Raw genomic sequence first — 25,607 nt, 5'->3', positions numbered from 1 at the left:
AAGAGAAGAGAAGAGAAGAGAAGAGAAGAGGGAGAAGAGAGAGAAGAGAGAGGTAGGGAGGAGGGAAGGAAGGAAGGAAGGAAGGAAGGAAAGAAAGAAAGAAAGAAAGAAAGAAAGAAAGAAAGAAAGTGTTCTCCTATGTCAAGTGGAGACTCTTGAACTAATTGTGGAGAGACTCAAGGAAGGATCAAAGCCAAATCAGGTGTGAAGAGACAAATATGTCCTCCTCTTCCCTAGGGAGGGCAGCAATAAGCAGCAGGTTTCGACCTGGGAGAAGCTGATGAGAAAGAGACTGAAGTCTTTCCTGCTCAGGATGGTAATTCTACAGCTGTGAAGACTGAATCAGAGAGGCTCCCCCATCACACCCAACACTTCACATGATCTGATAGTGGACCAACAGTGGGCAAGCGAGACACTAGTTTACTAGTTTTCTCGTTGCTATGACAAAACACTAGGCAGAAGTGATGTAGGGGGAAAGATTCATCTTGGCTCTTTGTGTAGGGGAAGGTTTGCTGGAGATTGTGGCAGCAGGAGCATGAGGCTGGGGCTTCTCACATCATGACAGATCAGAAACGCTGGAGAGGATGCTGACAGCTGGCATCCTCCTTCTCCCTTTTCTTGTAACCTGGGATCCCAGCACATGGGATGATGTCGTCCACGTTCTGAGCAGGTTTGCCCCTCCCAGTTAATCCTCTCTGGAAAGAGACACCGCCACACACAAACACACTCAAAGGTGTTTTAACACTTTTGAGTTTAACACTAACACTCTAGGTGTGTCTTAATGCAATCAAGTTAACAATTACCACTACAGGTAACAATTTACAACTTTGGCTCAGGAGTTCCAACTTCACCAAAATGTCAGACTCCACTAAGGGAAGGCACCCTATGGAATGGTCCTTGGTCTTCTCAAGAAGTATCCCATGTTTTGCCCATTTTTGTATGTAAGGAATAACTTGGATACATAACCCACTAAAACCTCATTAAGTTCTGGTAGCCTTTTGAACAATTAGTCACTGAACACAAGTCAAATAAATGCATTTGCTCTGAAAGTCTAGCTCCATCTGAAGAGTAGAGCCTTGCTTTAAATGATTAAGATGTAACAGGGGACTGTAGGTGACAAGGTAGGGGTAGCATTTCTCCCTTTTCACCCAATGATGGAAGTTTATTGAGATTAATAAGACCAGCCACAGATCAAAGATAATCTGGGAATTCAGCATGCATGCTGGTTCCAACTGGTTCTATGACTGCGTGAGTCATTGGTCTCTGTGCTGGAGAGATTAGGACTGTGTTGGAGTTCGTCACTTTTAATTGTGTTTTCTTCCTGGGTCTGTTTCATGAAGTACTCATAAACTGGGTGGCTTAGACAGCAAATATTTTACTGTACCTTGTACTTCTGGAGGTTACAAGTCTGAAACCAAGATGTTGTTGGGGTTGCTCTCTTCTGAGGGCCTTGAAGAATCTGTTTCTTTCACTTTGCTGTCTCCTATAGCCTTGGGAATTCCTTAGCTTGTAGAGATGGACATCTTTGGCTTATGGCTTCATGTTGCTGTCCCTCTGTATAAATTTCTGCTTTTTTTTTTTTTTTTTTGGAAAGAAGCCATTTGTATAGGATTAATGACAGCCCTGGTGACCTCATCATGACCTAATCATCTATAAAGATTCCATTTTTTATTGTCTCATTTTTATGTTATGCCTATGGGAGTTTTTGGTTGCATGATGCTTGTGTACCATGTGCGTGCAGTGCTGCAGAGGCCAGAACGGGCTGTTAGATCCTTTGCAACTGGAATTGCAAGTGTTTACGAGTGCTGAGAATTGGCTTCTCTGGAAGAGCAGCCAGTGCTCTTATTTACTGGGCCATCTCTCCAGACCCAAAAATATAATTTTCAAATATGAAGACATTCATAGGTTTTGAAGATTAAGACTTCAATATCTTTCCCGCCCCCCCCCCCCAGTTGAGATAAGGTTTTTCTGTGTAGACCAGGCTGTCCTGGAACTCAGAGTTCCACCTGCCTCTGCCTCCCCAGTGCTGGGATTAAAGGCATGAGCCACCAATGCCTGGTGAGACGTCAACATCTTTTAATAGGAACAACATTCAATTCATATATTCATTTGAGAGAGAGCAAGAGAGCGAGAGAGCAAGAGAGAGGGAGAGAGAGAGAGAGAGAGAGAGAGAGAGAGAGAGAGAGAATGCAAGACCCCACATTGAACCACCTATAAGAGGACAGACCATAGGTAGGAACCCTACTAGCTTGTTCTTGTGCAGTGCACAATAGCCCTTAAAGCAGAGTTTCTCAACCTGAGGGTCGCGACCCCTTTGAGGATCTGACTACCCTTTCATGGGAGCTGCATATCAGATATCCCACATATCAAAGTATTTATATTACAGTTCATAACAGTAGCAAAACTACGGTTATGAAGTAGCTACAAAATAGTTTTGTGGCTGGAGGTCACCACAACATGACTGTATTAAAGGACCCCAGCCTTAGGAAGGTTGAGAACCACTGCAGTAGAAGAAGGATGCTCCTGAGGATCCTTCACAATGCCAGGTGTACAAATTCAGGAGCACAGAGGCAGGCACACATGGGGCTGTTTGTCCTGTGCATATAAACAAGCAGTGATACTCAAACACTTAAAGCCACACTGTCATCCTAGAGAAGCCAAAGTCTTATTCCTTCATTAACCGGCTCCTTCTGTCTATACAAAACTCATCTTGATTTTGCCCACTGGCTGAAAATGTAAATCACATTTTGATTTGATCGGCTCAGCCAATCCCACAGACGCCTAGCAATAAAGCTGTTTGCTCAAGCCAGAACCCAGAGAATGTTCTGGGTTCTGACCAAAGGTCAGTTCCCTCTCTGCCTCTGCCTTTCCCCTGGGTTTTACCATTGCCTCCTTGGCTCAGTGCTGTGTGAGTTTGTCATGTCTCCCTGCCTTACCCATATGATCTCTGAGGAGAAAAGCAACATCTTTGGTAGCAACCTGTATAACAATGAAAAAAAAAAAAACCCTCCCTGGATGACTGGGGACAGATGGGAGCCGAACCATTTCCTTCAGTCCCTGAGCACATTGTTTCTCCCTAGTGATTTCTGTGATCCAAAGAGAGCTTCAAATTCCAGGAAGACAATGTTCTGATCCAATCCCTCCCCCACATTTACCCTTTTGTTTTTCTTTCTGGAGGGGGGTGGGGAGGGCAGAATCCTTGAAACACTGCCAGATACAGTATTCTCAAGCCTGTGTGAATGGAGGTATGAGTCCAGCCTTTTGTTGCTGTTGCTCTTGTTTTGTTTTTTGTTTGTCTTTTTTTTTATTGGAAGAAAGGAAAGAGAAAAAAATAAAGAGACTTTTAGAATGATGGAATTGGGCATAGAGAAAAATCCAGGTCAGTGGAGTAAAGCGACAGAGTGGAAAGGGGGCAGACTGGATGCTCCTTCTGCCTGCTTAGCTCACCAGTGACTCACTCGTGTGAGCCAGGCAGTCAGTCTAGTTCAATGCTTCATGTGGGCCATTCTCAGTTGACTCTAACCTAATAAAAGGAGATTATGAAGTATAAAAATGATACTCCATGATGAGGATGCTACTAAACAAATTATTTACTCTTGCAATTTGTGACCGCTAACATATGCCTAAACAGTGTGTCAGTTTACAACACAGTCTTCCATCTGCCTTTTGAGAGACACTCTGGCTTTCTTCATTCCCTGTTGTGTCTGGGCAGCTGGTTTTTATGGGCTGAATACTTTTTGCTTGGGGCTATCTGCAAGTATCCTCAAGAGATGAGAAAGTACAAAGAATGACATGTTAATCTTTGTGGCCATCCCTGATGGGTCACCATGGATGACTACTTCTCCATACTGAAGACCACAACTTCAGTAGAGGGAAGGGAACATCTTCTTGCAGCCTACCCTTCCTGCAGCCACAACCTGGCCCTTCTATAAAACTTTATGCAACCTTTCTGACACTTTTATAAGATTAGTCCATGAACAACTTAGCAAGTTGCCCAGCGTGAGTGTATTGGCAAGAGGTATCCTGCCTATTACAACACATGTAGTCTCTTAAGTGTCATCTGATTGGATATTCTGGTCTCCTTAAAGTCTTGCATGGCTCTATGCACAGTCATGTTGATGATTTGGCGGAAATTCTCTTACTTGGTCTGGATCCTCTTTCCAAAGTCATACTTCCAGACCCACACAGAGAATTATACAAGAGTCTACCCATTCATACGGAGCTTGAGGACTCAGACACGGGCTCTATCTATTCACATATGAGACTATTTAACAATGGGTGGTCATTAATGTTGCCCACTACCTCCACTGAATGAAATTTTGCTATGTACAGGGAGTGGTGGGATGAAATAGAACCAGTAGGTGGTTTGGAACCTAACTGTCCCAGACATGGCTCTTGGTGGTGCTACTTACTAGTTGAATCCCAAGAGGAAAGCTAAAGGAAGATCCCAAGAACCAGTTTTGTTATATAAACATGTGAATTACGAAAATGCTACACCTTGGGCTGGAGAGATGGCTCAGTGGTTAAGAGCACTGACTGTTCTTCCAGAGGCCCTGAGTTCAATTCTCAGCAACCACATGGTGGCTCACAACCATCTGTAATGGAATCTGATGCCCTCTACTGGCGCTGTCTGAATACAGCTGCAGTGTACTCACATACATAAAATAAATAAATCTTTAAAAAAAAATGCTACACCTCTTCATCCTTCTTTGTCATCAGTGTGGTCAACTTGGAGTCCTTTGTTCCTTGTGTGCACAGACATTAGTGGTAAGATGAACCAGGTTCCTGGGGAAGGAGATAGAAAAGAAAGGTCTGGTGAGAATGGCCCCCATAAGCTCGTGTGTTTGAGTTTGTGCACTATTGAATAGCTGGTGTACTATTTGGGGAGAGATTAGAAGGTGTAGCTATGTCGGAGGAGATGTATCTGTTTTTGAGATTTAAAATGCCCACACCAGCCTTAGTGCCTCACTCTGCTGCCCGACCCTGAGAGTTCTGAATTCCCCCAAATCATCAACAGTATGAATTATAAATGCTTGGTCTGTGCTCAGAACCATGCAAGACTTCAAGAAGTAAGCTCTCAGCTTCTGCTCCAGCACCATGCCTGCCTGCGACCATGCTCCCTGCCATGATGACAGTCACAGACTCACCCTCTGAAACTGCAAGCCAGCCGCCAATGAAATGTTCTCTTTGATAACTTTCCCTGGTCATGATGTATCTTCACAGTAAGAGAAAAGTAACTTAGACAAAGGGGAAATACCAGAAAACATAAATATTGGCTACATATTGTATGGTCAATAGTTAAATATGATTTGGGGTGAGTGGAGGTGGAGAGAGAGAGAAAGTGAGAGAGAAAGAGAGAGAGAGAGAGAGAGAGAGAGAGAGAGAGAGAGAGAGAGAGAGAGAGAAGAAAACAAAAGAGAAAGAAGAATACACAGTAAGAGAGATGGAATATTCCAGTCTGCTTGTCCCAGGCAATGATGGTCTAGAAGGTGTCCTCCCAGGGAAAGCTGGCTGAGGGAAAGCAGCCATTCAGGGTAGGAACTAGGCCACCAAGTAAAGAACACATTCAAGAGAGAAACATAGGAAGTGACCACAGTTACTTCCACCCTTTGGCTGAGTGGGTCATAGAAATGCAGATCATAATACAGAACTCTTGGCTCAAGTTGCTTTACTCTTACTGGTTTTTCCCCCCTAGATAAAGACACTAGTTATCTTAGTGGGGTAGACAAAGAGGTCTCTGGCATCCCAGCAAGGCAGACTTGTACGGACTGAAAGGCACCTCTAGGGAAGGAGAGATGGGTGTCTCATCAGACAGACGCTGGCCTCCAAGTGTCTTCTTTGTATTGTGGCTCAGTGTGTTTGTTCAGGCAATGGGCCAAACCTGTATGTCTGCCTGGATGTTTCGAAGAATCACCACAGGATGGCTGGGATTCTGACACCCTCTTCAAACACACACACACACACACACACACACACACACACACACACACACACACACAGAGAGTATCTAGCAGTCCACATAGAGTTAGCACTGTGCACATTTTCTTTCTTTTCAGGGATTTACAACCTGTGTACGTACAGTTGAGACTGTTTTTTTCTTTAATTTGTAGAATCATTATGGTTGACATTCTGCTAGCTGTCATACCAACTGTGTCAATGGTTCCAGAAGGGTTGTTTTCTACCTCCCTCCCCGGTGAGGCCTTGCATGCATGACAAACCCGAAGGGGACCTGACAACAATCCTTATACCAGATGGTACAGTGGAGTTACAGTACAGAAACATTTAAGTTGTTTGAATTCAACTATATGCTCAGCAAAAGAAAATCCAGATGAATACATACATGTAGCTGTAACCCCCGCCCCATTCCTACAATATGTCCCTTAAATTCAAGCCAACGACTTCAGCTGGTTCTCAACCAAAGAAACAGCCTGGGCCATCTGTTAAACTTTAGAGGGAGAGCTGGCTGTGCTGAATTTACTGAGATGGCACAGAATGCATAAAACTGTGTGATCTGCGCCATGTGGGTGATACAAAGGGTTCCAGTGACTCTTCCTATACATACGTATCGCCATCCATGTTGACTTCAGAAGCCAGACTCCAAGCTCAGTTTCACATCGGTCCGTGTACACTTTACTGTGTGTCGTTCCACTCAACAAACTCTGAGGGTCTATGAAGAATGACTTTCAGTAAAAATCCTATGTGACACTGAGGCTGATGCAAGGGCTGCTTGCACAGCATTGTAACTGTAAGGTCATCTGTGTGTAATCTTGCTCCACCCCAATCAATTCCTTCTTGTTTAGTTAAAAAATACACCACTTCCTGATTCTCTGGGACTCACTGGGACCTCGGCTCAGATCTAGGAACACTAGGCTTGATATAGGGTCTCCTTGTGGAGCTCACATAGGTAATCTGAAACATTGATCAGTTGGTCACAAGAATTCGTATAGTCTTGTGGAGCTCACATAGGTAATCGGAAACATTGATCAGTTGGTCACAAGAATTCGTATAGTCGCCATTCCAATAAATATTAATATTAAAAGACAAACATGTGATAAGACATATTATCACATTAAATAAATTTTAGTTTATTTTGGATAGGAAAGCCCCAAAGCCTATCTTGAGATGGAGGGCTGGTCTTATTGTTGCTATTGCTTCTTTGTTTGTTTGTTTTGTTGTTCATGTTTTTTTCTTGTTGTTGCCTTGTTTTGCTTTGTTGCTGTTTATTTGCTTGTTAAGACAGGATCTTTCTATGTAGCCCAGGCTGGCCTAGATTCATAATCTTGCTGTTCCCTGCTCTCTAGTGCTGGGACTACAGGCAAGAACTACTATCTCCCAGAAGCAGTTACTCTTAGGAGTAAAAGCCTGAAAGAAGAAACTGCTTTAGCCCTGTGGCTATCTAAAACACCCAGGAAAAGAAGGCAGCCAGTGGAAACCTGCTGGTACTTAGCATGGCAGGAATATATAACCAAGGTCGGATGACTCAGATTCAGTGCCAGGGGTGCGGGGGGTGAGGGGGAGCTGGCTCTTCTTGGGCTGTAAACGGAGAACACTGAGGGAGCTTAAGTAAGGGATCAAATAATCTGTCCCATGTATTTAAACCATCACTCTGGCTGCCAGAACACAAGGGCAGAAATCAAGTGTCCAAGGAGGAGGCTGTCGCAATAAACTCGGGCAGAATGTGACAGTGGCTCAAGCAAATGGGGTGGTAAGAAGTGGGTGAGTTATGGATATGTTTTAAAAGTGGAGTGGACAGGTCTTGCCAATAAATTAAAAATGAACAAGGGGGTGGGAAAAGGATCACAGACACCATTGAGACTGTATCTGAGCAATAGGGAAGATGTCACTGCCACTGAAGAATAAAGGAGCTGGTTTCAGAAGCAGAATGAACTGGGCTGGGTCCTTATTAGCCTGGACTGCCTACTGTGGACAGTCTATCAGACTGTGGCACAGGTGGGGTGGGGTTCAGAGGTGTGGACTGGAAGGCCATGAGAATAGAGGTGGTATTTAGATGTATGAACCTGGGTGAGACCCCAAGGGACATGGCACAGAGAGAAAAATCCAAGAAAAATGGAAGGTGGGTAACATTTAGGGATCTAGGTGTAGGATGAGAAACCAGTGAGATAATCCCAAGAAGCATCAGCTGGGGAAGGTAGAAATAAACACATGAGACTTCCTCAAAGCCAAGAGGAAAGAGCCTATCAGAAAGGAGAGGTTGATTAGTGGCCAAGTTTTCATTAGTTCTACTTGGAAAGGCCTGGGGTTCCAAGAAAGTGTGTCACAGGTGACTCAATTTAGACGGAAGACTGAGGGAACTGACTTTTAAGTTGAAGGTTAAAGGATGAGATCCAGTAATGCTCGCCTACCTGGTCTTCTTCCCCACTTCGGCCCAGTGGTGTCTCTGGTCAGCTATACATGCTGTCCGCCTATGGATCAGTAAGCATTCGTCTTCATCACATGTGCCATCTCAGAGAGCTGAGCAAGGAAGAAGCTTGGAGGACAGCCTTAAACAAGGTTGGAGACTCAGCATGGCATTTTTCAGTGGGACAGGGAAAACAGCCCCTCCCATCTGGGCATGTTGGCACATATCTGGGAGACTGGGACAAGAGAATTGCAATTTTGAGGTCGGCTTGAGCTACAAAGCGGGACCATCTTAAAAATACAGGAAAAGAGAAATGAAGCACTCACCCCCTTTCAACCTGAGAGTCATTTGGATATGATTTCTGGCAATATCCATCTTCCCCCACAACCTCACCCAGGGGTTTCTGCTGTGGTTGGCTGAACACCCTAACATATGTAGCCAGCAGTGAGCAGACCTAGGTGCTACCAGTAGTTGGGGGTCACTGTTTGGACTAAGTATTTCCACATTATTAATGTTGTATTCAATAGTGGAATAAAAGCCACATAGACTGTGAAGTAACACAGAAAGTAATATATATATATATATATATATATATATATATATCAGAATAGAGCTACAAGGGAGTAGTGCGCATGTAAATGGCACTACACAAAGGCCCCTAGGTTTCTGTCTGGGTCTCTTCTTGAGGTCTAAGGATAGAAATAGTTTGGGTGGTTCTGTTTTGACTGATAGGCCATGCAATAACTTCTCTACATAGCCCTTACTGTAACATACACACAGGTATAAGATGATAAATAGGGATTTTTCCCTAAAAGTTCACTAAATAATAAAGTTTTGTCTTATGCACGCATCTCAAAGCAGTTCAGGCTAGCTATGCCTTTCCATCTTTCTACTCAGATGTGACAAGAGTAAGATTGAACAGGATCTGTCAGAGTTAAACTGTCATTAGGTGAGAAGAAAGTTCATTATTTAGAGAGGGGTGTGTGTATGGCTCAGTGAGAATCTCTCTCTCTCTCTCTCTCTCTCTCTCTCTCTCTCTCTCTCTGTGTGTGTGTGTGTTTGTGTTGCTAAGCACATTGTTTAAAGATGATATGTACACAGAACACATAGGTAAGGGTTCTCTGCCACGTACATTATTACTAGAAGAGGGTTGTATACAACCCAAGCCAAGTAGAATCCAAAGTAGGATCTCCACTGTTGCTTATGCCTGTCACCTTCATAGGTGCTGTAAGCTGGACCCAAATTTCTCTAGACAAGAAACCAAGAAGCCAAGAGAGGGAAGAATAACCAAAGGCAAGTTACATGAGATATAAACTGATACGACACTCTCCAAGTCTGCACCCATGCCTGCTATTTTAAGGAAAGGATGCCTGGGTACCATTTCGACCCCAAGAAGAAATCAAAATGAATGACGCTGACATGGATGGTTGAATTAAGAAAGGGCTCCATGTACCTTCTGTGACCAGGACTATTAAGTTAGAGGAAGCCAATGACACATTTTGCAAAGAGGAACATTTTAGATTGAATGGTGTCAATGTGGCTTTAGAAAAGCTAACATATGACAAATGAACAAAGAGAAGCAAGAAGTTGAACGGTTTCACAGCCATGTTCAAAGCTGTAAAAATACCAAGAGGTTGAAGCAACCCAAATGACCACCAGTAGGTGAATGAGGAAATAAGTGAGGTCTATACATATAATGGAATATTGTTCGGATTTAAAAGTAGGAAATCCTACAGCATGCCCTACTAAGGCTGAGCCTTAAAGACATTATGCTAAATGAAATGAGTCATTTTGTGTATGTGTGAGTGTGTACATGCATGTGTGTGTGTGTGTGTTTGTATACATTTGCTTGCCCCCATATATGGGTATGTGGATAGGTCTGAGGTTGAAGTGGGTTTTTTTCTCAACAACTTCTCCATAGTTCTTTTCTTGTGGCAGAGACTATCACTGAACCTAGAGATCACCAATTGGCTAGAGAGCTGTCCAGCAAGCCCCAGGGTTCCTCTTGTCACTCTCTCCAGGGCTGGTATTACAGGCACTGACAGCCACAGCTGGGCTCTCACAATGATGTTGTAGATCTGAATTCAGTTCCTCCACTTGTTCTGAGCCATCTCCCCAGCCCCTGTTTTTTGTTTTTGAGATAAAATTTTAATGTAACCCAGCCTGGGCTTGACCAACCATGAAGATGAAGCTGGCCTTAAACTCTTGGTCCTCCTGCCTCTACCTCCCAAGTGCTGAGATTTCAGGCATATCCTACTATGTCTTGCTTAGCTTGTTTTTGAGGCTCATGCAATCTCAAAAGATAAGGATGTTTCGTACAAATCTGTAAAAGCTCACCTTCATCACTGACGGCATTAGCTTGCTGAGAAATGCATATGTAAACCAACAGGACTTCCATATTACCCCATCTTCTAGAGAACATGTGGCGAACATCCTCCATCCGTCTGGATTAGAGGTACAAATTCTCTCTAACTCCAAGCCTTCTAACTATTTTAGAGTCTGAAAGACCAGGGTTGTGGTATAACACAGTCTCCGATTCTGGATCCCTGGCTAATTGATAGTTGCTTAGCTGTCTAACTGCTATTAGAGAGAAGCTATGTTGGGAAGAGGAGAATCAACAGAAGTGAGGAAGTTCCCCTGAGAAGCATTGCTGGCTATTGTTCTAATCCAGATGGATAGAGGACATTCTCCATATGGACTCTAGGCAGAACTGAGACATTAAAGACCGGAACCGAGCTTGAGCTGTAGCTCTGTGATAGAGTACTGGTCTACCGCATACAAGGGTCTGCCATTGAATCCCAATGTCCCCTATATACACACTCAGGACAGAGTGTAGCACTCTGTCAAGTGTCGTGGAGTCTTTCATTTACCCACTGGTTTTCCATTAACTCTGCAATGGTGTGTAGTGAGAATATTTGAATTTTGGTTGCTTTGAAAAATAGAAATATTATTAGAATACATTTTTATTTTAATCCCAGGTGTGGGATGTGGGGCTGCCTCAGAATGTCACAGTAGCTGACTATGATTTGCCTCATGCTCTGGCAGGGACATGGTTTTGCCAGCTGAAGTTTAGAGAGTATATAAACGCTAGGGCCCCTGGAGGGGTTGGCTTGTCGGTAGGTTGCTGTTGGTCATGGTTTGTTAAGTAGTCATGGGTAAAGAAGAAAGAGGAAATTAGATATTTGTTTTTAAAGATTTGTTTATTCTTATTGATATGAGTACTCTGTAGCTGTCTTCAGACACACCAGAAGAGGGCATCGAATCCCATTACACATGGTTGTGAGCCACCATGTGGTTGCTGGGAATTGAACTCAGGACCTCTGGAAGAGCAGTCAGTGCTCTTAACCGCTGGGCTATCTCTCCAGCCCCCAAAATTAGATATCCTGATAGCAAAGATTAAACTTGCCCCAAGGAACATGAGACCGCTAATCAACAGGAAGTAGTCTAATGATAACGTCACCCTCTTCCTTTTCTCTCTCCTATTTACTGTTAGGGGGTTGAAAGGGGAGAAAAGGGGAGAAGGGTGGAAGAAGGAAGAACCTGAAAAGCAGCAAAAAGACCGTTACTATGCTGTCTGAGGCCCTTTGTCACTGCATACAAATAACTAACAGAAGGAAACTTAAACGAGAGAGAGAATTCTGTGGCTCCTCATTGTAAGAACCATATATAGTTCACCATGTCTAGGGAGGCATGGTGGCCACTAGCTTGGTCCTTAACACTAATTGGGAAGCAGAGAGTGAAGAATGCCAGTGTTCATCTGGCATTATCCCAGTTGTCTGGGTCCCTAACTCAAAGGATGGCATCACCTATTATAGTTAGGATTTTCATAGCTGTGAAGAGACACCATAACCATGGCAACTCTTATAAAGGAAAACATTTCACTGGGGCTGGCTTACAGGTTCAGTATCATCAAGGCAGGAAGTATGGCAGCATCCCGGCAGACATGGTTCTAGAGAAGGATCTGAGTGTTCTACATCTTGTTCCAAAGGCAAATAGGAGAAGACTGTTTTCCAGGAATCTAGAATAAAGCTCTCTCAAAACCCCCCCACTCCTCAGTGACATACTTCCTCCCACAAGGCCACATCTCCTAATGGTACCACTCCCTGGGCCAAGCATATTCAGACTCCACACCTATACTCAAGGTAAGCCCTTTCTTCTCAGGTAATCCTCCCAGAAATGTCCTTATAGGTTCATTAAGAGGTGGGTCTCCTAGGTAATTCCACGTTCAATCAAGTTGATGAAGATGGTTACTACCATAGGCTATGTGTTCTTCAAATCAGATAACATGGCTGTCACCCGTCCAAAAAACAGCATATATTTCCTGTTGTGCTGTTCCCTCCAAAGGTGGCAGGCTTGGTCTGCTTCAACTTCTTCCAGCTTCTGAGACACTTATAGGTGGCTGGCCAGGGTCAAGAGAGCAACTGTAGTTCTACAATGGAAGTAGGGTCGCCACATTCTGGAACTGAAGCCATAGTCTTAATCTCATCGGAAACTACACTAACTAACTGAACACACCAGGCCAAGATGAAGTTAGAAATAGCTGAGAATTTCTTTACGCAGAACAGAACATTCACTCTTCTTGCATATGTACCACATATGTGTGCCTCTCAACTGGTTTTGTGCATTTCCATCTCTGTCTTAATTCTATTCATATAGCATCCTTTAAATACTTTAATTAAAATGAAGAGAAGCAGAGGAACTAAAATGGTTCTATCTCATTCCCCAGTAGAACGTTTAATCCACATACTTCAAGCCTGCTTGTTTCCTAGCGTCTCTAACTCTGGAATACTCAGCAAGACAGAAGAGGACGAAGGTGTGGTTCAATTAAAAGAGAATGAATAGAAAAGAAAAGATGGGGCTGGGGAGATGGCTGTAGGGATAAAGTGCTTGCCCCATGATCATGGACTTTGGAGTCCCAGAACCCATTTGAAAATCAGACAAACATGGCTGCCACTTGTAAAACTTGCCAAGCAGCATTTGGCAGGCAAAGATGGGATTCTCAGGACAGAATGAATATAGATCCTCTAGAATCTGCAAACTCTGTGTGCAGCAAGAAACCCTGTCTCAATAAACAAGGTGGAGAGCAATTGATGAAGACACCCTTCACACAGTAGAACATGTACACACACACACACACACATTATACATGCAATAGCAACAAAGACAGTTTAAGCAGCTGCTATTGGTGTTAGTCCACATTACTTTAAAACTCCCAGGGAAACAGACATGACTGTTAGTATGATTTAGTGGTGAGAAGCAGAAGCTTTAAAAGAATGAAGTAATGGTTTAAAAGTCACTGCTGTGGCTCAAAGTAAGAATTCCCAGACAAGAAATTCAGTTCTAGATTCTACATTCTGACTTGTTTTCTTATTTATGTATTTATGTATCCATGTGCTTATTTACTTATTCATTTATTAGCACCTGCGGTTGAACCTAGAGTCTTGTGTATGCCAAGCACATGCTCTACCACAGAGTCATGCCACAGCCTTCAGATACTACATTCCTAATTTGTATTGCATTGCTTTATTGAACTCAGAAAAGGGTAAGGAATAAGAAGGGAGAAAATGGTGATAAGAAAATGGAGAGTTGAGTAAGAGAACAAGTTAAGAAGGAAGGGACCCAAGTTGGTCCTGCAGCTTGGTATGATGGACACTGCCTTCAAAAGATTCAAAAAGTGTGATGGACACACTTCAATAGTGTGTTGAGTACCTGCTCAACACACATCCTGTTTGTTTGTTTGTTTGTTTACCTTTGACTCACTGCATTGTCTCCTTCTCTCTCTGTGTCTTCGAAATACTACCTAACAGGCTTGTGTTCAGTCAGCTCTACTGACCAAGCAGTAACTTTGCACAAGAACCACTCAGGCCAGCAGGTGATTGCAAGAATGGCGGCGCTGAGATGTTTGGATGACATGCTTCCTATTGTTTACTGCTTGTCTCAAATGGTAAGGCGTCAGTCAAAACCCAGGCCTGAACAATTGTGGCTGCCATACACTGTTTCCTATGAAATGAGTCCAGAAGGATCCACACAAGGGATTCTGCTATAAATCCAAGGTGGCCTTTCTGATGGTGTGAGTCCCATCCCCATCCCAGCTGTCTGAATTAGGCAGCCCCAGTCTTACTGACTGGACCAGTAAGACACAAACATGGTGTTGTGGTTTGAATGTAGCATGTCTCCTGTAAGGCTCATGTGTGTGAACACTCACCTGATGGTGGTTGAGAAGCCTGAAGGCCTGATGGAGGAAGTAAGTCACTGGGGGTTGCCCTGAGGCTTTATAGCCCAGTCCCACTTCTTGTTCTCTTGTTTTCCTGATTGCTGTTGTAACATGAGCAGCTGGACTTGTGCTCCCTTCACTTCCTCATCCCTGCCATGATGGGCTGCATCACCTTTGGAACTATCTGCCAGAATAAACCCTTTCTCCTCTAAGTTGCTTTGGTCCAGTACTTTGTCACAGCAACGTAAGAAATAACTAAACCACATGGGTTGTTCTAGACACTTCTGGAGAATATATTTACCTGCCTTTGAGAAAGAAACATGGGGGAATTTTAGTCAACCATAAAGCATTTTTTAAAAACGTGTTCTTTGCAGGGAAATATATAAGCAAACTAAGCCAGTCTTAAAAAGGAGAAATATCGCATATCTTCTCTCGATGTGGAACCTAGATTTTTAAAAAACTAAGATGATGTAAGAGGGGGAATATTTCGGAATAGAAGAGGGACCAGCAGGAGGCAGGGTGGGGCAAGGAAGGGTAATGGGAGGGTGAATATGACAAAAATACATACATGTGTAGAAATGTCATGATAAAAACAATTATTTTGTGCTATTGATATATATACAGATAAAGGGTGAATGGGAAAACAAAGAAAAAGACTTGGGGCTCCAGTAGAAGAGGAAGAAAAAAGCAATTAGCCTGATAACTGGTAGAAGCCTTCCAAGTCCAGGAGGCTTTCCCCAGAATGAAGACAGCACTGAAACTAACACAGCAGAGGGCTAGAAAAGGCCATTGGCACCAATGATTTGGGAGTAATCAATCACTTTCTATAGGATGTGAGCCCTGTGCCACAGAAGGAAGTTGATGCCCATTACTGTAAGCTTGACCAAAAGCCAATGGCTGCGAGACCATATATGTAGAGGGGACCCAGTATAATTGTTTTGCTAGATGGTCATGCTCTCTGTCTTAGTTAGGGTTTCTATTGCTGTGATAAAACACTATGCCAAAAGCAACTTAGGGATGAAAGGGTTTATTTTATCTTAAAACTCTCAAGTCATGCTTGCTCACCAAGGGAACAAGAGCAAGGAATCAAGAGGGGAACCAGAGGCAGGAACTCAAACAGAAGCTATGGAGTAACTGATTGCAGGCTTGCTCCCACAGATGGCTAAGCCTCTTTCCAGCTGCCCAGGAGTAGCACCAGCCCCAGCAGACTGGCCTCTCCTACATCACACATAAATCAAGAAAATGTCCTGCAAACTTGCATACAGGCAATATGATAGAGGCATTTTCTCAGTTAAAGTTCCCTCTTCCCAGACAACTCTAACTTGGGTCAAATTGACAAAGCAAGCAAACAAACAATGACAACAATCAGGAAACGGCCAAACTGCCTTCTAAATATTTATTTTTAAACCTATAGATTTGTGCTACTTACAACCTTGACCAGAGAAGCTTGTTTTTACAATAGGTAATGGTTAAGACAGAGACCCATAAGTAGTCAATGCTGTGACTAAGGGACTGAATACTCAGCTTTAAAAAGGACATCTGTATCAAACTCTTCCCTAAAGCCGAGGGAATATCAAGGAAGATGGGCAGAAAAATACAAGAAAGGATTAGGAGATGGGGAGGAGGTCTGTGCTATCTTGTGGGCTTGGCAGGAACACTGTACTCATGAATTCATAGCAGCTATGACTGCATGAGACAGGTGGAAGATGGAACCAGTCCATATCCTAGCATGGACAGAGTAAGACCTCATGCCACCCTACCTGTAGCTGAAGAGCTATTAGAACAATTAGCAGTTGATGGCTGCTAGGTCATTTTTTTCCTTGAGCATCTGGCCACTGGTAGGTATTCTGGTGAATGACCACACACCCATGTATATACGGGCACACAGGCATCACTAATTTGGACTCAGTGGTTACAAAAACGGAGGAAGGAGAGGAGATGGAATTAGGAAGAAGTGTTCCATTGTGTGTTCGTTAGGTTTTGGTCTTTTTGTTGTTGTTGTTGTTAGTTTGTTTGTGTTTTTTGTTGTTTGGTTGGTTAATTGTATTAGGTTTTTGTTGTTGTTTGTTTGCTTTATTTGTTAGTTTTTGTCAGCTTAACACAAGCTAGAGTCATTTTGGAAGAGGGAACTTTAATTGATACATTTTCTCCACCAGATTGCCTATAGGTAAGTCTGTATGGCATTCAAATAAATAAAAAATATATATGTGGAAAGGACACTGGATACAGCAAACCCTGACTTCCTGTACTTAAGCCAATGAATGTATTTATGATAGTAGCTAGTTTGAGATTGTGCCAGATTATCTGTTACCTATGTTTTTGCACATTCTACTGATAAATCTTGAGTACAAACAGCCTGACATGATCCCTAGAGTGGCTCACTTATTCCGACTATTCTTCCTCCCTGTGCTTACGACAGCTGTTCTCTCAAACAATTCAGCTTTCTCTTGCCATGGTTCCTGGATTGTCAAAGCCTAGACAGGAACTCAGTGCCTATGAACTCCTATCCAGCCACCCAGCCAGCCTATGGATCAATGGATTCATATCAAGCCCTCAATGAGAGGAAGGCATTTTGTTAGAAACTGTAAGATTATCAAAAGGGGGAGGGGAGAAACCATTCAAATCCAAAAAACACACATAGCTCTGAAAGGAGAGAAAATACGTACATCTTTCCCTGTGATGAAATGCGCGGAGTTATTGTCACTAGAGGACACACAGCAGTACCACAACAGAAGAACAAAGCATGATGTCCACTTGGAAAGATTAAGGCCACTTCTGTAGGAGATGGATTTTAAAACCCCTCTTGGACGATGTAGAACCATTGCAGAGAAATGGGAGAATTAGCATTCTTGGCAGAGTGGGGCAGAAGCTAAGGCTGAGCAGAAAATCACCAAGAGTGGATGGAAGACTTTTTTGGCTGGAAAATAGGGCTGGAATTTAGAAGGGTCATAGAAGCCAGATGGGGAATGTTGGACCATGAAAGGTAGCTTGGTTCCCAGTTGATCAAAGGCTAGAAACCCCAGAGACCCTGAAGGGACGGTAGGAGTTTTGCCTGTTCCCAGGTACCAGGCCCCTGTCACTAGTTGCAGCCCCCCATAGATTTATGGCCATCAGTAAGGGCAACACCCCAAGCCTCTCCACATGTAGAGGATGTGGCCTGTGGTCCTGAAGGCTCAAGACAGATCTCCATTTTCATGAGGTACCTAAAGGCCTGAAGGGCTTAGCCAATAAGCTTTCCTTCCCAGACATTCCTCCCTGCAAAAGGTATCTAATCTCAGGCCCACCCTGAGAAGTGGGGTATGGTTTTACTCATCCACTTTCTGCCATGACAATAAACACCTTAAAACCATGGACTGTCTCTTTTCATCAGGATCCACCGTGGGAAGCAATGGAGAAGGCCTTCAGCTATAGAGCCGCCTTCTAATCTCCCATAGAAGTCCTCTCTGAGCTTCCAGCCATGGCTACCACAAGCCCAAGCCTATAGCCGTCAAGCCAAAGACTCTCCCCTCCGGACCAGCTGGAGCCCCTTTCTCCTTCTGGCCCCCGGCCAGATTCAGCCCATGGGTCCCCACTCCATTCTCAGCTCTTCAGCGGCTTTTAGCGGTGCCTGAGAATCAGAGGGCTCTGGCCTCCTTGCAGGCCGAGGGACCTCCAAGCCAGCTCCAGCTGTCTCACATCTCAGACTGCACTTTCCCACCCCTGGAGTGGTGTCCTGGGGCATCACTATGGCCCAACAACCGCCCAAGGATAGCAAGGGGTAAGTATGGTCAACTTCCGATGTCCTGCCTCCCGGAGCAGCTAAGACCTGTGGCAGAGCAGACGAAGGACCCACAATCTTACAGGGGAGGGGATGGTTACAATTGCAGGTCAAAGCATCATTCTGAGAGCAGCAGGGATAGGTCCAGGCAATCAGATAGTTTTGAAAGAAAGAGAAACATAAAAAGAGAACACAGAAGGAGGAGAGAGGCATCTGGAGCAGGGGGTCTGCAATCATAGGCTAGGGTGGGAGATGTATATGACCCTCTTGGTGAAGTGGGTAGGTCTAGAAAGAGCCAACAAGCATGTGCACACATACATACACACACACACACACACTAACGCACCACCGTGGGGAGGAGACAGACACACAGACACACAGACACACAGACACACAGACAGACAGACGCCTCAGCTCATATGTTTGAACATATAACCTGCAACTGTTTGAGGTGACTATAACAGTGGTTTTCAACCTGTGGGTCAAGACCCTTCTGGCGGGTGAGATGACCTAAGACCATCAGAAAACATAGATATTTGCATTATGATTCATAACAGTACCAAAAGTATAGTAATGAAGTAGCACCAAAAATAATTTTATGGCTAGGGGGTCACCACAACATGAGGGGCTGCATGAGGAAGGTTGAAACCACTGCATAGAACCTTTAAGACATGAGGGTTGGCTGGGTAGAAGGAGGTCACCATGAATTCTGACGCACCTTCCCGGGAGGCTGTATGAACCCTATTCACACCATGAGCTCAAATCACCTTTCACCTCTTCAGCTGTCTCTGCCAATTATTTCATCACAGCAGCGAGCACAGCAATTGCTGCAGATGGTTAATTTTAGGTTCCATGTGACTAGGCTAGGAAATATCTGGAAAGCAGGAATCTCTCTGTGTAGGGTACAGATGTGGAGGTGTCTCCAGAGGAGGTTGGCATCTGAGTTTGAATACTCAAGGGCGGGAGGACAGACCTACAGTGTAGGTAGACACAAAGAGAGCAAACACTGAAGGTGAGCTGGTACATTACACAAATGCCCGAGCTGGGCTCATCTCTGCCTTGGCTATCAGAACCCAAGCTTGCCAGCCTTTGGGCTTCAGTAGTTACTCTCCAGGAGCCTTTTGCAGGTACTTAGTTAGACTTTAGGCTTTAAACTAAGAGTAACACTTTTCTTTCCCTTCTTTGGATACTTTTGGGCTTGGACTGAGTCATGTGACCAGAATCCCAGGAAGTGAGCCTGCAGGGGACCTCTCAGCACCCCCCCCCCCCCACAACCGCACTAGTCAATTCCTTTAAGCTTCCTTCCCAAATATCTACCTGTGTGACCCTGGCTAGAGCAGGCACTTTCCGAGTCTGGGAGCTCCAGGCTATGCTTTGCTGGCTAGACACAGATACTTTGTTGTTTTCTTTTTCTTTCTTTCTTTCTTTCTTTCTTTCTTTCTTTCTTTCTTTCTTTCTTTCTTTCTTTCTTTAAAACACATCTCTCTGTGTAGCCTTGGCTGCCCTGGAACTTGCTCTGTAGACCAGGCTGGCCTCAAACTCACAGAGATCTATCCACCTCTGCCTCCCGAGTGCTGAGGTTAAAGGTGTGCACCGGCATCACTTGGATGGCATCAATACTCTTATGGGCAGTGAGAACTTGTGCCACAGAACAAGGTGAGTGCTACATGTATCCAGGAGCCTGACAGGTGGAGGTAGTGCAATCCTGGGAAGGGCAGGAGACGATAACCCAAGAGCTGACTGAGTAGTGGCCTCAAAGCCCTACTACAAAAAGAATCGAGAGTGGGGAGTGGGGGTAGTTGGGGCGGGGGAGGGAATAAGGAACACAGGCCTCAGAGTCAAGGAGACTCTGGTTGAATCCAAGACTGTTTTATCTGCTGTGTAAGCTTGGGCAAGCCACTTAACATCTCTGGGCCCTCAGTTTTCCATGACTAAAAAGGAGCATAATGCCTGTTTCCTGGAGTTATTACAAGGACCGTAAATAATGCATGAGCAGTGCCTGGCACTTTGGGACATTCCGTAAAGGAGAACTGCTGTCATTATCCACATCATCTTTGTCATTTGTACTGAACCATAGGGATGGCACTGGCTCAGAGAGAGATGATGATGAAGAAGCCACAGGAACATTGCTGAGAACAGGGAAGCCGAGGGGGGCGGGTAGGGGGGGAGAAGCCAGGCCTCTCCAGAAGGGATCGTAGATGCCATTGCATAAGTCATTTGGAATTGTCAGCCTCCGTGCCTATTCTCATCCTTGGTGACACAAATACTTGTGTCACTGCCTTCTCCAACATTAAAACAAAACAAACAAGCGAGACAAAAATGGAATCTCAGGTTTCTGTGAAACCAGCCACATGGCTGACAGCCCCAGCTTATCCCTTCATCTTTTCTGTGGGGAAGCCATCACTGGAGGTCAGGGACACATAACACCCGCCCCGAGCTTCACAATCTTCTCTGTGGTTTAAGGACAGAACTCATTAGCTAAGTGGGGTCAAGCCCAGCAGAGTTAATTCTGACAGGGGACATGGGGATGCAGGGGACAGGTGCCTCTGAGGACAATACATGACTGACCCTGTCTGGTGTTAGGGATGGCTTCCGGGGGTAGTACACTAAGGTCACAACCTTCTGTGGTCCCTATGGAGTCAGTATCAGTATGTCCCCAGATGAGGAGGTTGACAAGAGCCGTCTAGCTTCCAACTGGTGTAGCTGGTCTACTCCTTTGATGTTTAATTGACCTTGTTATTGGCTGTCCCAATCCAATAATGTCCACGTGTATTGTCACCCACGTTAGTAATATCCACATGGTATGAAGCCTGCACTCAGTGCTAGGCTAACGATAAGCTAAAACGCTACTCTATTGCACCCCTGCCCCAATCCTACGCAGTCATATCGCTTGCTCTGTTTTAATAGAAGCTCGGTGAGGCCCAGCAACTTGTCTCAAGTCACACAGCTTATAAAACTCGGGTGCCAGGCCAGAGACTTGGGTTTTGCTGAATCAAGAGCTTCAGCTCTGACTTCGATGCCAGCTGTTCTCCCTAAGCTTTAGCACGGATGCAGGCCACCAGGAGCTCTCTTAGAATGAAGGCTTTGATTCAGTACATCCGGATGCAGACCGAGGTGCACCTTTCCTAATGATTTACTAGGCCTGGTGGATGCCAATGACCCATGCGTGGCCCATACTTGGGACCTGTCTGGTAGGTTTGGTCCACAGTAATTGGTAGGCTTCTCTTCAAAGACTGGTTTGGTCTTTTAGACAAAAGGGTTTTTTGGTTTTTTGGTTTTTTTTAAAACACTTATGGTGTGTAGGAATGTAGTTCAGTGGAAGGGTACTTGCCTAGGGTCGGGAGTTACTGGACCCCAAGCACAGAGGAAGGAGGATGAGATGAAGGAGGGAGAAGAAGAAGAGGAGGAGGGAGAGGAGGAGGAGGAGAAGCAGGCATTTATAAATCATGGATTCTAGTTCCACACTGAGTAACAAATTACCGCAAATTTAGCACCTTCAATAACACCCATGTATTTTTCTCACAGTTTTTCCATAAAAACCATGGCAACCCGGAGACCCAGCTCTCTGCTCTATGTTCTCAAAGGCTGAATGAAAGTATGTGTCATCCAGCCTTCCTCTTTCTCTATGTCTCTCTGTCTTTCTGTCTTTGTCTCTGTCTCTCTGCCTCTCTGTCTCTGTCTCTCTGTCTCTCTGTCTCTGTCTCTGTCTCTGTATCTCTCTCTCTCTCTCTCTCTCTCTCTCTCTCTCTCTCTGTGTGTGTGTGTGTGTGTGTGTGTGTGTGTGTGTTAGAGAGTCTCAGATTGGCCTCAAACTCAGGAGCCTCCTGCCTCTGCCTCCCAAGTGACAGAAATACAGATGTGTGTCAACCTCTTTGGCTGTGTTCTCTGGAACCTTTGTCCAAATTTCTTCAGACTGTCCCAAATTCATTTCCATACTGGTATCAAGGTGTACTTCCTGGCAGATGCTCCACCACGGAGTACCCATTCTTAGTTCCTAGCCTGGCCTATTTCTTGTCATGTTTCTTCTAGCTTTGATATGGAGACTATTTCTTCTGTTGAATTCCTCTCTTGGTTAGGTCAAGTCCATCCAGTCCCCCACCCCCATGTTAACAGATTTGAGAACTCATTTATATGTGTATCTTCTCAGCAGATGGCATGGTGGTATTTGACTGGATGCTTGCAAGAGGCTCCTGAGCTGCCAAGTAAGGTATTTCAGCCTCTCCCAGAATCCTTTCTTAGTTGAGCTGTTATCCATTGATCGGGATTGTTAGAGTTGTGAAAAAGGAGACTATATGAGCTGACCTACTTCTGTTTCATGTACATTCATTTGCTGTGAACCAAGTCTTCAGTGTGCAATTTACCAGCCGTGGTTTCACGTGGTTTCAAAATAAAATCAGATTGTCAATTTTCAGCAAATACAGTTGTGCCTCCCCCCTCCCTTTTTTTTGTTGGTTGTATAAATTGAAAGTGTAAAACTGCAACTGATCCATAGGTCATTTGGGGCTCTTCATGGAATCATTAGTGAGGTCTTTGGAAAGAGTGTCCAGATGTGGGCATCTTCAAAAGAAGCCAGTTCTTTATACCCACGGATGCTCACAGATGACAGGACCTCACACACTGGGGCTTGAGCTCTGAAGAGAGGGAGCTTGTGATACCCTAATGTTGAGTACTGAACTAAGATGAGAAGAATGAAGTCCATCTCTTTTGGCTTGTAGCCCTTTTTCTTCCAGTGCACCCTATGGTAACGTGCTTTTTAAAAGAGCCCAGTGTTACCCTGCTGGTGGTGGTCTATGCCTTTAATGCAACACTCAGAAAGATCTCTGTGAGTTCGAGGCCAGCCTGGTCTACAGAGCGAGTTCTAGGACAGCCAGGGCTACACAGAGAAACCCTGACTCAAAAAACAAACAAAAAACCAAAAAAAAAAAAACAAAAAAAACAAAACAAAAAAAAAAACAAGAATAAATAAATAGTCCACTGTAGTTCCTCCAGTCCCTGGATTCTAAGAGAAGTCAAAGAAAGAAGAAGTCTGGAAATCTGAGGCAGTGGAGGAAGGAAGGCCTTCCCAGGAATTTTTATATTTGAGGAGAATTCTTTTCTGCCAGTCAGAGCCAAGAGAGAATCAATACACCACCCTCCATGATACAGCTGGGTTTCAGAAGGGAGGTGCTGTTAGTCCACTTACACTGTAACAGAGCATTATAAACAACAGAAATTTATCTCTTATAGTTCCAGTGCTGAGACATCTAAGATCAAATTGCCAGTAAATACAGCATCTGGCAAGCGTCTAACTCCTGAGAGAGCAAATGACTCTTTTCACACATGCAAAGGGCAGCAGAACTTGCTGAGTCTTTTTCATAAGCACAATAATCTCACGAAGGACAGCCTCAACCTTATGATCAACATCACTCCAAAAGGCCAAACTCTGAATACTGTCACACTCAGAATTCAATTTCAACACATTAGGGCAGACTGGCATCCAGCCCATTTCAATGGTCCGTCAGTTGGAAGAGCTAAGTAGCATACAATACTGGTTATAGTAGCTCAATACCATTTTCTTTTCACTTGCATTCTCTTTTAAAACCACTTTTTATTTATTCTTTGATGATTTCATACATAGCATACATATGTTAGTATGAATGAGAAATGTCCCCAGTAGGCTTAGACATTTAATAAACACTTGGTCCCAAACCTGTTTGGGGAGGTTTAGGAGGGGCAGTGTTGTGGGAAGAAGTACATCACTGCTTTGAAATTGCCACTTCCAGTTTTTTTTTTCTCTGCTTCCTGCTTGTGTTTGAAGAGGTGAGCTCTTTCAGGTCCCCGGCCACCACGCCTGCCACTTGCTACCATGTTTCCCTGCAATGATGGAATCCTATGCCTCTGGAATTATAAGCCCAAGTAACTCATGGTGTTTCATCACAGCAACAGAAAAATAGCTAACACGCACACACACACACACACACACACACACACACACACCACTATATCTTGATAATATCCATCCAACCCCTTTCCAATCATCCCCAGACATCTCCTACCTTTGTATCACACACACACACATACACACCACTATATCTTGATAATATCCATCCAACCCCTTTCCAATCATCCCCAGACATCTCCTACCTTTGTATCACACACACACACACACACACACACACACACACACACACACACCACTATATCTTGATAATATCCATCCAACCCCTTTTCAATCATCCCCAGACATCTCCTACCTTTGTATCTTCTGAGACTCCTCCTCCCCCAGTTGCCACCAATTGCCCATAGCTCTTCAGCTAGAGGTGAAACCTCCTAAGCCCCTCCAGCCCTGTTCCCCATGCTGGGTTTATTGAGTGGCTTGATCGTGTGCAGATAACCGCAGCTTCTGTGAGCTCATGAATATAGCAGCCATGTCACACCCAGAAGACAGTGTTCTGTAGCACTTTACATGCCTTCTGGCTCTTACATTTTCTCCACTTCTTCTGCAATGTTCCCTAAACTTTATGGGGTTGGTAGATGCCACCGCTCCCAGACACTTATCCTCAGTGCTCGACCAGTTATGAGTCTCTATATTAACTGGTGGCCACTGTAAAAAGATGCTTCTCTGGTCAGGTTTGAGAATGACACAGACCTGTTGCAGGATATTTGATGACACTGTGATCTCGGAGATTGTATTGTTTACTGAAGAAAAAAAAAAAAAAAACCTGTTTCTAGTTGTGGTGTGGCTCAGCCCTTAGCACCCAACTTTAATCCCTTTGTCTGGAATACAGGCCTGCCCTTAGTATACACCTTTAGTCTCAAACAATGAAGGGAAAGTTAGTTTGTAGAAGGAAGCACCCATGTTTGAGAGTAATGTCTAATTGAGTGGTTGACAAAGTGGCAGATCAGAGAAAGATTTGACAGAATAGGATATACCCAACTCTGACGAGAAGAGAGGGTAAGGATAGGCTACATAAGAGGGGGCAGTGAAGAGGGAGAGAAGGAGGCCATTTTACCAGGACAGTTATAGAGAGACATGTAGACAGAGGTAAAGACAGAATGAGTCAGGGAATGAAAGGAACCAGAAGATTAGAACATATTGCCAAAGTTAGTATGAGGTGAATCAGAACAAATCAGTCAGAGGCTGAGAGAGAAGACAGATTGAGTCAGTCAGCTTGGAGAAGAGTTTGAGCTGGAACAGTTAAGTTGAATCATCATCCAGCCAGAGATCAGAAAGGATAAGAAAGGATGAGTTCATTCAGCAGCCAGTCTCAGAAGTTGACAACATTCTAGACCTAGAT

General features: G+C 44.3%; 1 long non-coding RNA gene across 2 annotated transcripts in view; it reads right to left on the bottom strand.

The window, feature by feature from the left end:
* Positions 1-999: 999 nt before the first annotated feature.
* LOC143437015 (uncharacterized) overlaps positions 1,000-25,607 on the bottom strand; it is a 33,681-nt gene continuing 9,073 nt past the window's right edge. Inside the window, exons 4-5 of one of the 2 annotated variants that reach the window (XR_013106722.1) lie at positions 4,696-4,785; positions 1,000-1,566 (exon numbers count right to left, since the gene is read on the bottom strand). This is a non-coding gene — a long non-coding RNA (uncharacterized LOC143437015). Of the gene's footprint in view, positions 1,567-4,695; positions 4,786-23,875; positions 24,208-25,607 lie in introns of those variants that run through there. The other variant, XR_013106723.1, reaches the window with a different exon arrangement.

This window comes from Arvicanthis niloticus, chromosome 23 (genome assembly GCF_011762505.2).
Source record: "Arvicanthis niloticus isolate mArvNil1 chromosome 23, mArvNil1.pat.X, whole genome shotgun sequence".
NCBI classification, from domain to species: domain Eukaryota; kingdom Metazoa; phylum Chordata; class Mammalia; order Rodentia; family Muridae; genus Arvicanthis; species Arvicanthis niloticus.
Note: the sequence above shows the minus strand (reverse complement) of the source record. Positions and strands in the feature narration are given on the sequence as shown.